Source organism: Sturnus vulgaris, chromosome 3 (genome assembly GCF_052056855.1).
Source record: "Sturnus vulgaris isolate bStuVul1 chromosome 3, bStuVul1.hap1, whole genome shotgun sequence".
Taxonomy (NCBI): Eukaryota; Metazoa; Chordata; class Aves; order Passeriformes; family Sturnidae; genus Sturnus; species Sturnus vulgaris.
Window position 1 is genome coordinate 38183003 of NC_142245.1, and position 12617 is coordinate 38195619.

The window sequence follows — 12617 nt, forward strand, 5'->3', positions numbered from 1 at the left end:
AGCCATGTCCTCATTACAGCCACACACTTCTATCAATCACAGACACTGTAGAAGCAGGCAGCAGACTTTGTGCATGCTTGTACCTTTCCCTTCCACCTCTTTGTGCCTCTAATATGCCTTAAAACACATGCAGGGAGCCAAAAGCAGACCAAGAGCCTAAATCCCACTTACATCCCAGTGCTTAGTATTCCACATTGCCTGGCTTCAGGCCTTCAGCAATGCTTTGACAAAGGAACCACAATTGAAGGAATTAAGTGAAATTCAGCCTCTGGAGCCCACCTACCTTGCCCCAGTGAAGCAAGGCTGGTTCTGTCATTTCACCTGAAAAGCTGCAGGGCTTAGGAATACAATTTTGATTCATAGTTAAACAAATGTTTTCTTAACATGATTAAGACAAGGGGTTGGACACCATGGCTGCAGCCATTTTACTTGTTACAAGAGCTGTGGTTTAGGTGAGAGCCTTCAAAATACAGAAACCACCACGTACAATTCCATGATTCAAGTTTCTGAGTACAGCAGAATCTGGAACTGATTACAATTTATACCAAATGGCACCAATACTTTATACATCCATAAGGATCCTCTAAAAAAAATCAGTCTTTTTTCAGGCAGACATTTCCTTGCTACAAAAAAAAAAAATTGCTGACATGGTAGAACTGAATTCTGCTAGTTCCCTTTTAATGCTGCTGTGTTAATGAGAATGAAGTTATATGGAACTGGAGTTACATGCATCTCAGTTCAAAAGAGATTTAATATGAACAGATACTTTCACGTTGGGATGCTATTCAGTAAAAAAAATTAGCCAGTGTTAAAACTATCAAAATGATCACTAACATTCCTTGGGGAAAAAACTCTCATAGCTGGACAGATCATTTGGATCCCAAAGACAGAACTCACAGTCATGACAAATATTCAGCTAGTCAGTGGCAACTGACATACTCAAGTAAATTCCTGGCTAAAAGAAGTCCTAAAATGCTAAAGGCACCGAAGGAGTTGTCCTGACCTATTAGCTCACAATGATCATTGCCCTGGTGAGGGTGCATCTGAGTTTGGCAGGAAAGGGGCTCCTGGCTTTAGCACTTTCTTAATTCCTCAAAAAGAAAGGTGACAGACCCAATTAGAGCATGTCACAGGCCTGATTTGGGCAGCAATTAAACCACAGTGCATTCCTTCAAAAGTGTATGGCAAACTCATGAACCCCTGCTGCTGCCTCTAGAAGACACTACAGTATTGTTCTTTTAACAATGCCACCCACTTTGAAAGCCAGTTTGTACTTGCTGGGGCCTCTTTTAACACCAAACAGGCCAAGGGAGATATTAAGCACCATTCAAGCAAAGAAGGGGTGAATTGCTTTGTGTACTGTTCCCTTCTGACACCATGACTGGTGTACTCACTGTCGCTGGAGGTGTTTAAGGAAAGGCTAGATGTGGCACTCGGTGCCATGGTCCAGTTCACATGGGCCATAGGTCTGATCATAAGTTGGACTCAATGATCTCAGAGGTCTTTTTCAAATTGATTGATTCTGTAATTATTTGGTATTTGTATAGCTTTTGCTACCAGAAGATCTGAAATTTACCCAGGGAAGCTGAACATGATGTGTCCAGAAGAGAAGCAGAATGAGGGAATGAGGAAAATCAGCCACTTGCTGACACAGCTGTGCAAGATCTTGAACCCAAACACCCCCCCCACCCCTCACCAGCCTTTACCACTTCATTGCCCATGTGCCAACAAGAAAACATGCAATGAAACAGGATTATCCTGTGACAACCTGTATTAATAAGAGGTTTTACTACCTGGGGATGGGGAAAGAATGACATAAACCAAAGAAATGCAGGATGTCAGTTATGTCAGGTTTCCTTCAAGACCACCGGATCAAGATCACTGGATCACTCCTACTTCTCCCACACCTGAGCATGTGCCAGGTGCACTTTAGAGAGAGCAGAGCACCAGCCTGCTCAGCCCCTGTCAGGAGAATCCCATCCAGAAGGAGCACTATGCACAATGTGCACTGATGCTTTCAATTACTAACCCATATGTTCTTAACCTGCAAGAGTTAAGTGGCAGCCTCAGGAAGAAGGGAAGTTGTGCAATTTTTGTCCTGATAAAAGACACGGAGGAGGGAGGAAATTAGGGTATTCTTATTTTATTCAACACTGACTTTCCCTTCCCCTCAAGTCATGCTTTGCCACACACTGCTTTCCATTAGCTCTGAACCAAAGAGGATGGAGAGCATAATGCTAGCCAGCATGGAAAATTTCTACGTGACAATTTCAGCATCACCTCCAATCCCTATCTACTCAGGCTGCCAGGATCCATTTTGAGCTGCATTTTTCCAAAGCACTCCATATTGATTTAGCTCTCCTCCCACTGAAACCTGTGGCACCTACACGGATTCCAGTGGGAGCAGGGAAAAGGCTGTGCCAAGCTCTTTTGAAAAAAATCCCACCATGTGTGTTTAATGAGGAATGTCTCTGGCAGAAAAGTTTTGAGTGCAGCTAAGCAGATTTTTTATTTCTTTCACATTAAAAGTTCAATTTCTGCCACTTCTCATCCAGGCAGTAGCTGTTCAGAAGAGTGGGTAAGACCTGTTCCAAAATCCCCAGCAGGATATTGTCTGTTTTCAGCTAATACTGTTATCAGGGCAATCCCTGTATCTTTGTGAGTGGGCACCATTCTCAGGCTGTGACACACCTGTCCTTCTTGCTGCAGGCAGCCACCCAGCTCAACTCTGGCCACAAGGGCGTTCCCCACTTTCTGCTCCTTTTGATACCCCTTTCCAGGACCTGTCTTCACTGAAGTCCCACTTTTGCTATTTTGCCTCCAGTACATCCTGTCATTTGCTCATGATCCAAAGTCTCAGCATCTCATGTATCCCATCCTTCCTGTTCACTGGCATTAGAGGCCACAAAAGTAGTTTTCAGTCTCTAAATAAAGATTTGGCATGTGGTGAAACTGATAGCTACTCTCCGGTACTTAGGAAAACCTTCCGCCAAGGTAAACTGATCATTTCCCTCACAGTGATCCCTCTCCTCACAGGAATAGAAGCCACCACCACCAAGGAACAAAACTACCCGGAGAGATGTGACATCTTTGTCCTTTTACCATAAGCAAGAAATTTTAAACATGCATTTAGCAATGAATGTGTTCTTTGGCCTGCAGCATCACCAAACTGAACTGAACAGCAAACATAGAATAAGGAAGTTTCAAAAATAAGACAGGAAAGGGAAATCCTTTGCATTGCACAACAGTGAGCTGAATGAACACGGAATTTTCATTCACATTTGCTCATGATTAGATTTTTTTTTTAAGGAGAATTATTATTTTTAAGTTCCCTTAGGCTGCAAAGAAAATAAAAGGAACTGCATTAGCTGTATTACTGGTTGTGATGTTGGTTCATTGTAGCACACTGGATATAAACAAAAGCAGATGATAGGGAGCTTTTGAGGGTTTCACTGCTGAGTGCATAGTGCATTCAGACAAATATTTTAATTTCACATCTGGTAATAGTTCTGGTATTGGGTTATTCCACCAGAAGGCAGCAATAACTATTTTTAGCCAAAATGGCCCTTACCTCATCCAGTAAAATTCAGTTTATGTTTGAGTGTTTGCTAAAAACATTACATCTGCCATATATGAGACCTAACAAAACACTTGCAAATGTGTACCCCAAGGACAATAGCTGAGGAGAATCTAACACTAGGGGTATTTCCCCTGTCTAAATACCTAACTCAAAAGAGGTCCTAGAGACCCAGGAGCATCCAGGACTCAAGGACAAGGACCTTGCAAGAGCCTCTTGCACATCTACTGGTCCCCAGAGCAGGCCAAACAAAAGGTCCCTGCAGCGTCTCACTCACACTTTGATTCCCTTGTACTTCTAATGTCTCTGGTTTAGCTCTCTGTGATTTCCACTGTCATCTCTTCATTCTTCTGTAAAAGTACAGTTGGCAGTGTCTGTTAACATGAAGGCTGTCCCACCTAATTTTGGTGCAACTCAATTTTTGGTCCACTCAACTGACTTCAGTGACTCACACAGGGAGTAACTCTGCTCCCAGTTTATAAGCGATTTTCTAACACTTCAAAACTTTAAAAATTAAAACAATTTAAAACTGTGAGGCACGAAGTGTCTGAAACCTTTTGAAAGAGATCTAGCAAGCCTAGAGACATTTGCTAATTATAAACCTTCTCTCTGTGTTTCATAACAAGTAGTATCTCACTGAACCCTTCCAGCTCCCCTGTTGGCAATAAGACACATGGGCTGAAACGCAATTAAAAGGCAAATTGTAAGAGTCAAAACAAGCTTTTTAAACTCTGGGTTTCAAGGGTTAAGTTATCTTCATATAAATCATTTCATTGTAGGATCATTAATGGAATGGAGTACCATCAGCTTGCGAAATTTGTTAATTTTATAATTAATAAGTATTACTTAAAGTTAATAGAATTCTGCCATTGCACAGCCAGCAGAAGATCTGAGTCCGATACCAGCTGTTCAACAACTGGACAGAAATTTAAGCAAATATTATAAAGTCTTGGAGATACAGTAGGAGAGATCAAGCCCTTACAATTTGTTTGGGCTGAACACTGCAGGAAAGGAGAGTGCTCCAAGGGAAGCTGTTGTTCACGGATTTGAGCAGCAAAGATCCTTTCTGTCCCTTCTGTACTAGCTGTCCTGTCACTAGAGGTCAGCGCAGCACCTGCTGTGCCACGCTGTTCTCCTTGACGGAATGTTAAGAAAAGCCCCAGTTCCTAGAGGCAGTGGTCTTAAGGAACAGCTCCAAGACAGAATTTGTGTTTCTGCAAAGGGAAAAACGGGAAAAAGAAGAACATAGCTCTAACTGAAGAGCCTGAGCCCAAAATCAGCATAAAAGCACGCTGGAAGTCGAGAGTTTCCCACAGAGCAATTAAGTGTAGCAATGGCTATTTTTAAAACAGCCTAAGGTAGAAGTTGTCACTTAGCAAGTCCAGCTGACTAACACTCTGAGGGCTCTTCCTGATGCATGAAAAATAAACTGTTTAATCTCCTTGCATAACAAAATTCCTACCCCAGGCTGAGAACAGCTGGTCTAGCTCATGTAAATCTAGCTCACACTTGCAGGACAAGGAGACAGGGAAAGCATTAACTGCTCTGGAACAGTTCCTGAATTTAAAAAGGAACAGACACTCATCTTCCCAACATAACAAAACAGATATCCACTGTGATCCTTGATGTCACTGAGTAAACCTCATGGTTTGTGACTCTCTCTATGTGCCGCTAGTCCTGTCCTTATGATGGCCATCCAGGACCAGCCAGGAGGTGACAGCTATCACAGCATCTGATGGGAATCATGGTGGAGCAGCTCTTCCTCTTCCTTTTAGAAGAGGAGACTGCAGCAATCAGCTGCTCTCAGGTGCAAGCAAGAGAGATTTGGCACTGAAGAAATGTCACCTTGTGTCAGGCGAATCAGTCACCTCCCCTCTTCGCTTGTGTTCCAGTAGGATTTCTGGTGTTCAGCCCACCACTCCAGCAGGAGAGCACAAGTTTGTCAGCATGACTCAGGCTCCAACAAAGAACTGTATAGCAATACCCCAAAAAGCCATTTAGAACAGGCTGCCCTACCTCAAATGGCAGCAGGGACACTTGGGCTGCAATCTTTCCATAGACTCACACAAACACATTTAGCACAACTTAATCTAACCTGTCTCCCCTGTTCTGGCAGATGCAGGAAATCAACATCTTGAAATCCAAAAGTGTTTGGTCAGCAGTTGGTTACACCTCTTGGCATAGTGGCAAAGGAAACCAGGAGAATAAATTCATACAGACATATAGGGGAAGTAACTCCTCTTGGTCAATGAATTATAACTGAGCGAAACTAGTGCAAATAAGAACCTGATTCCATAAACCAAACAAAAAGCAGAAAGATTTTGGCCATTTTAAAATATTTTCTTCCCTAATCTATATCTGATTCTGAGGATAAGTAAAATGATGTACACACAGCTTCTAGCACCCATGAAAAAGTCAACCAATTCCTGTACAAAGTATTTTTGCCAGGGATGCATTAGCTGTAGAAAGTATTATCACTCTTTCTTTAATACATTATATACAAAGAAGGGGGGAGAAGTCAGTGCTATGTGCTTTCTCACTTTTTTCCCTTGGAAACTTCAATTCTAAAAGACATGTATAATAATAAATGCAAGAGTAGAAAAGATCTGAAATCTGAAGTGCAGGACTGTACTGCCTGAGGTCATCTACCCATTACTAATACCTTTGAGTAATAATGCTTGGGAGTCAAAAACAGACACCTTGCTGAGCCAAGTGCTATAAAAAAGGCTTTCTCTCAACAGAGGTATCAAATGAGAAAATAAGATGGATAGGGGTGGAAAAAGTATGCAAATAAATGAGATAATTCTAGTAACAGTGAGAGCAGCTGCCCATCCTGTACAAACACGAGATGCCATCAGGAATGGGGATTTCTGGCATGGCATCCTGAGCAGCCAGGACAGCAGAGACACCACCCACAAAGATGGGCATTGCCAGAAGAACCTGTTTGAGATAAAATTTCTGACTGTCCAAGAACTTGTTGGAATTTTATGTAGCCTCTTTTACCTTCCTGGAGCAAAACAGCACCTGCTGCCCTGCAGCAAGTGTTGACATTTTTGGAGGATGGTGGCGCAAAGGAGAGTTTTGCCAAACAGTGTAGTAATGTGGCAGTTGTTTGTAGCAGCTTCTCACAAGGGGAAAAGAAAGCACATGGGTGCTTATATGACAATTTTACAAGTGGAAACAACATGAAATTGCAAGCTGTTTGTTTGGTTTGCTGGAAGAAAACCAAATTACACACACCCCGAGCAGGACAGAAGTAGCCCACAAAGAACCTTGAATATAAAGCTGTGACTGAAAAGGGAACAGGAGAAACACAAAGTACAATTAAAAAAAATATTAAAAGTAGAAACGACAAACAGCATAAACTTTCCAAATAAAAGTATTCACTTCCTGTGAGACCTTTGGCAAATTACTCTGTTGCCTCATCAATACCATGGAGATAATATTTTCTGCTGTCACCACACCCCTAAATGCTTTAAACTCCTGGTTGTTTGTAGAGAAATCAATCACAGAGAATGGTGATGGGGATGTACAGAAGGTTCAGGCTTTAAGAACTTTAACATTCTGTAAGTGAAGTTTTAACTTTAATCTTCACTATTATGCTGCCATAAGGTTAAGGCATGGAAGGTATGGAATAAAAAAATATGCATTCTGTTTTGGTAAGCAAGCAGGTGAAGAATAAATTAGACTTCAGTTTGTGGTAACCCTTCATGGCCACACAGTCAATCAAAAGCACAGAGATGTTATGGGACAAGGGATTACAGCCCCCAGGTGTGCTAAATTCATGAGGCCACAAACACATTGGGCAGACAATCAGTCTTCTCCTTGAATCTTGGCACACAGCCTGAGTCTGACCTGCCATTTTCCCTTCTTTTTTTTTTAAGATCACCATGAATAGTTCTTCATCATGGTTGCAAGCAGCAGATCTTTTGGGATGTGTCTATGTTTTGATTATTTGCTTGAGTGGCAGAGGAAAGAAAACCAATAAATCTTCTATACAGTGAACATAAGCTGCAATTAGAAAGGCCCTTAAACTCACAGCTCCTCAGCTGCTGTGAATTGGCACAGATACCTTAAAACCAATTGGCAGGATTCCTCAGCTCAAATCAATGCCACTCCACTGAAGCTGATGAAGCAACTCCAATTTGTAGAAGCTGGGGATCTGGCCCACAGCCTGCACTACAGTCCAGAAAGACCATCTGTATTTAACAGAATCAGAAATCAAAAGGAAAGGCCTTATAATTTACTCAGTATTACTGAGACAAGTGATTTCCATGATGTTAAGTCAGGTAGACTAAACAAGAACTACAGAAGATAAAAACTAGTTCTTTGTTTCTTCCTCTGTATAGTTTTACCAGGAAAAGTTATGTAATTTCTTGCAACATATTCTACGAGGCAATGAAACGTGAAGGCTAGAAGGAGACAACTGAGGAGGTAAGAGGGACAGAAATAACACAATAAGGAATTCAAGCTACTTAATGAATTACAGGCACTAAAGTGTGCTTCCCTGCTCATGCTGAATTGATGTCAAACCCATTCCCCCTGATGTCAGTGGAAAGAGTGGCATTACACAATGCTGCTCAGCAGCCCAAGGGAGGGGCAGCATAAAAGCAGAGGAGGAGGTTCAGGTAGTTCAGCTTTTTATTTTGGAAGCTGTACTGAAAAGCTTCCATATTCACCTTTCATGGGAATTTGGATACCATTGTTAAAATGGTAATGTTAATTGTCAAAAGCCAGATGCAGAGTTAAAACTAACACAGCAATCAGTGTGAGGGGAGAGGGTGGGGGAGTGGTGAGGGGAGAGCATATCAATGCATCTAAATTCATGTTTTGTGGCTCAGTGGTAGAAATCAATATTATTTGTGCAAAGCCCCTCTGAGGTGTCCAGCAAAAAGCAGTGCTTCTGCCATGCTGCCATGTGATAACTCAGCCCTAAGTTTTCTATGGTGAGGAATTCAAGATTCTCTTTACTTTGAAGAAGCTGCCTCTGTACAGGCACTCTGTTCAGGAACTCACTGAAAAGAAAGAGTTTGTTTATGTCTGTCACACATGCACACATGCATGTATTTTCAGGGCACAGAATGTAAATGAACTACTTTGAATTCCAGGGGACCAAGCACATCCTAACCCAAACCCTAACTCTAACCCCCAGCGGTAACACCACCTGTATCTGCTTGTGCAGTCGTTGTTTATCCTACAGAATAATGCATAAGGATGAGTAAAAATGAGACAGACAGATAAAATACATCTCTTCAATTTTGACATGGGAAAAATTCCCTGCATTTTACAAGCATCTGTCCTCAGCAACAATTTCTCACCCTGCTCCAAGCTCTCTTATGGCTCCACCTGATCAGTTCCCAGGGGAAAGTCTGTAGTGAAAACTCTGAAGATCTCTTTCAAGACAGACTCTCCTCATGACTGAAATGGTAAAGTGGGAGTGAGAAAATTTGCACACCAGGTGAGAATTTTTTCCAGTGTGCAAAGCCAGAATGATTGGTGAGAGTAATTCTGCTTTAACCCTGCAATCTATTTTTAATGTTTAGAGATGTTTTGAAAGAAAGGCTCCCAGCAAAATCAGTGCAAGCAGGTTTGTGCAATTGGTCTCTACTGGAATGGTGCTGACACAAGGCAAGCAGCTATTCCAGACTAAGCCTCTGCAGGGCTCTGGCACTGCTTGGTGCTAACAGCACACAGAGCATGTGTGATGCAAATTCAAGTCTGTAACCACTAGTAACTCATTGAGAGGATTTGAGATTTCAGCTAAACTACATCTGAATATGTGCAAGTTTATTACTGCTAAGCAGCTTTGCATCTCAGTGCTGTTATTACTGAGGAGACCAACTTTGTAGAAACAGAGTTAGTAAGGCTATTCCACAGCTGCTCAATCAACTTTTACACATTGCCAGTCCTTCAGCCTTGATCTGAGGTGCAAAAGAGCCAGAAAGACTGCAGCTTGCCTTCAGTCATCTCCATGACAGAGCCTTTTATGCAAAATCTGGTTTCATGTTTCAGCTGAAGTCGGTATTTGAGCCACTGTTCACTACAAAGAATTAGATTTTTCTTAGTCAGATTTGTAGGACATCAACGTCTTCCAAAGGCTTTCTATCTGTCTCCTAAATAGGATTATTAACACAAGAAAAGAGTACCATAAATATCGTAACTTTCAGGTCCTTCTATAAATTAAAAATTTTATTTTGAAAGTTTTGCTTAGAGCATTCAATTTTGGTTTAATTTTATTTTTAAAAGCACTTTCAAGGCAAACCTTGGTCTTGGGTTATTATTAATTCTCAAAAAATCAACAGCAATGTTTATTCACACACCATTAATATGTCTCTTCTTTTTTTTTCATAAGCAATCACATTCTTGTCATGGCAGACAGGATCTTTGCCAAGCTCTCAACAAGGCAACTTTCCTGAGGATGATTTTTATATAAACTGCTTTGGCATCATGTAGTCTACCTCAGGTTAACACAGGTTTACTAGTTCATATATAAAACAGCATACTGGCTAATAATCATGATCCTTGCCTACATAATGTCTGAAACAAAAGGTTTAACGTTCTCCAAATTCCTTAAGTGCCACAGGTTCTTAACTCCCACCACTTTCAGTGTGACCCTTCATCTGTATATTTCAGATACAAATCATAAACAGAAGAAAGATTTTTTTTTTTTCATCCATATAGCAACAGCTATCTCTCAAGTCTCTACCTTCCCACTAAAATAATCACCAAACCATGCATTAGAGTCTTCAGTAAACACACAGCTATTCTAACATAAAACTACCAATGTAAAAAGCACCAGGAAGGTTTTTACAGTGATTACTTTATTTTATATAAAGTGAAGGAAAGGCATGTACATTTGACAACAGAAAATGTAGGGATAGGATGAAGAGAGAGAGACTGATAAAGACTACACTATATTCCCATCTTAACTGAGTATAATGTGAAAATTGTTAATTTCTTTTTTCAAGCTTGGGAGAGGCTTAGAAGCTTGGTATGTATTTTTAAAGCCACTAAGTTGAAAATAATTAAATTGGAAATTCTGATTTTTAAAAAAAAAAAACACATCAAAATAATTATTTTTCTCAATTTATGGAGCATATTTGAGGATTTCAACATAGTTGCTGAGAGTTATAGATGCACAGCCATCTTCATTGAATACATGCACAGCAATTCTGTTTCCCTGCGTGTAAACACACTTAGTTTGCTTAAACACTTCTAGTCTGCAGGATAAGTTCCACTGAGGAAGAGACTACTCAGACAAAATGAAGATTCATAGATTTTAAATGTTATTCTTCACCATGGAAGATTTGCACGTCCTGTAAGACATATTTTGTCTTCTTAAAGCACGTTAGCCAACTTTGTCCTCTTTTCTAAGCCAAAAAATAATCATTTTTCAAGCTCGCCTATCTGAAGGAAATTCAAATATTTAACCATAATTAAATCCTTTAAGGAATTTATAATTACTGGAGAGACTAAGCCCTAATGCTGCTGTGTCTCCTTTTTTTCTTTTTGTGGAGTACAAAAGATGACATCCTGGCATGTTTTTGAACAAGTGTTTTCCTCATGCAAAGAGAACTGTGTCTGAAGACCAATCCCTACCAAATTCTTTTACTTATATTGGCAGGGGAGGGCAAAACCCCCTAAGATCTTTCCTTTGTTTAAATGCATTTCCTGCCTTCCTTACTGCTATAGACTGTGTTGTGACAGGCCTATTTATAGCCCAAAGAAAGGAAAAAGCACCACTGGAGGCAGGAAAACTAAGTTGGGAAAGAATAGAAGGAAGTGTGGCTGCCATTTAGCCAAACAATCTAGAACTAATTGAGCTCAAAGGAGCCCCAGCCTCAGTGAAGCTGCTGGGAGTGAACAGAGCACAATCCTGCTTCTCTCTCCAGGGCTCTGCCAGGGCTGCTGGGTGGGAGAGTCATGGCCAGGACACGGCTGGCAGCAAATAACCTCAGCATCTTGATATCCTGAGAAGAACACTTTTAAAAAAGGAGAGTGATGCAAGTTGGATACCTATCGAATTAAGGTAAGTGCCTCCTTCTGGCATTTCTGCTCGCTCCACTTCTTTTCAGGCTTGACCAGGCTGGTAAAGGAAAAAAGAATGAGCTTTGGAGAAGGAATGGCAACAGACTTTTAGATAAAGGTTTGGCAGGATGTCTGATTTTCAGATAAAGAAATCTGAATTCACTTATGGACCCCTCAGAACTTTTCTTAAGCAAAAGAAGCCTTTGCCATAAATCCATAACATAACTGCTGTTCTCCTGACTTGTGTCATGTTCATCTTATAGGCTGTGATTAAGTACTATAGAAATGTTATGGTAAATGTATGCCCCAAAGGAAAATATGATGTCAATTCTGCATTCATTTAAAAATACAGATCTAGAGACAGACAGAGGGAGGGAGAAGGATATGAAATATAGATTTATACAAGATGTGTTAATATGGAATATAGAAACATATCTAAATGTATATAATGCAAGTTTTGTGATAATTTAGTCTTATGATGCACACTTGAAGGGAGGACCTTAGCCTGAATTAAAGTACCTGAAAGCTCCTAGACTTCTAGAATTTATTATGACAGGTAATTCGTGTGTGTGCATGCATATACACAAAAATATGTTACATAGAGATATCAAATCAAGAGATTCATTGTTGCTTGCATTGCAATACTACATGTTGCCATTCTGAGGTCTAATTTAAACTGATAGTAGAATACAAGTGGAAATTTCTAAGCTGCTTATTTTCAGCTACTATACATATTATACTATCATGACTGCGTGTGTAAAAAGCTCTTTTTAAGATAGACCAGTGTACAGACCAGTACCATTTTAATTCACTGAATTACCATCAACAAAGCAGACTTTAAAGATGGAAAAATTAAATTTTTAAGACTGTGTTTGATTTCTTTGAATCTCAAAATGTCCTTTGCACTTCTAATAGAGGAAATGCTGTTGTGATTTGCAGGCAGCAGAATAGAAGCTGTAGAATGATAGACTCAGGCTTCCACCATACAAATTTTGTCTTCTTTGAAAGATCT

At 40.5% G+C, this 12617-nt stretch overlaps 1 protein-coding gene across 2 annotated transcripts in view; it reads left to right on the plus strand.

The window, feature by feature from the left end:
• The first annotated feature begins 11419 nt into the window (after positions 1-11419).
• Positions 11420-12617, plus strand: part of RASGRP3 (RAS guanyl releasing protein 3) — a 58139-nt gene continuing 56941 nt past the window's right edge. Inside the window, exon 1 of one of the 2 annotated variants that reach the window (XM_088161388.1) lies at positions 11420-11606. The gene's annotated coding sequence lies outside the window, so the exon portion shown is untranslated. The remainder of the gene's footprint in view (positions 11607-12617) is intronic. The other variant, XM_088161385.1, reaches the window with a different exon arrangement.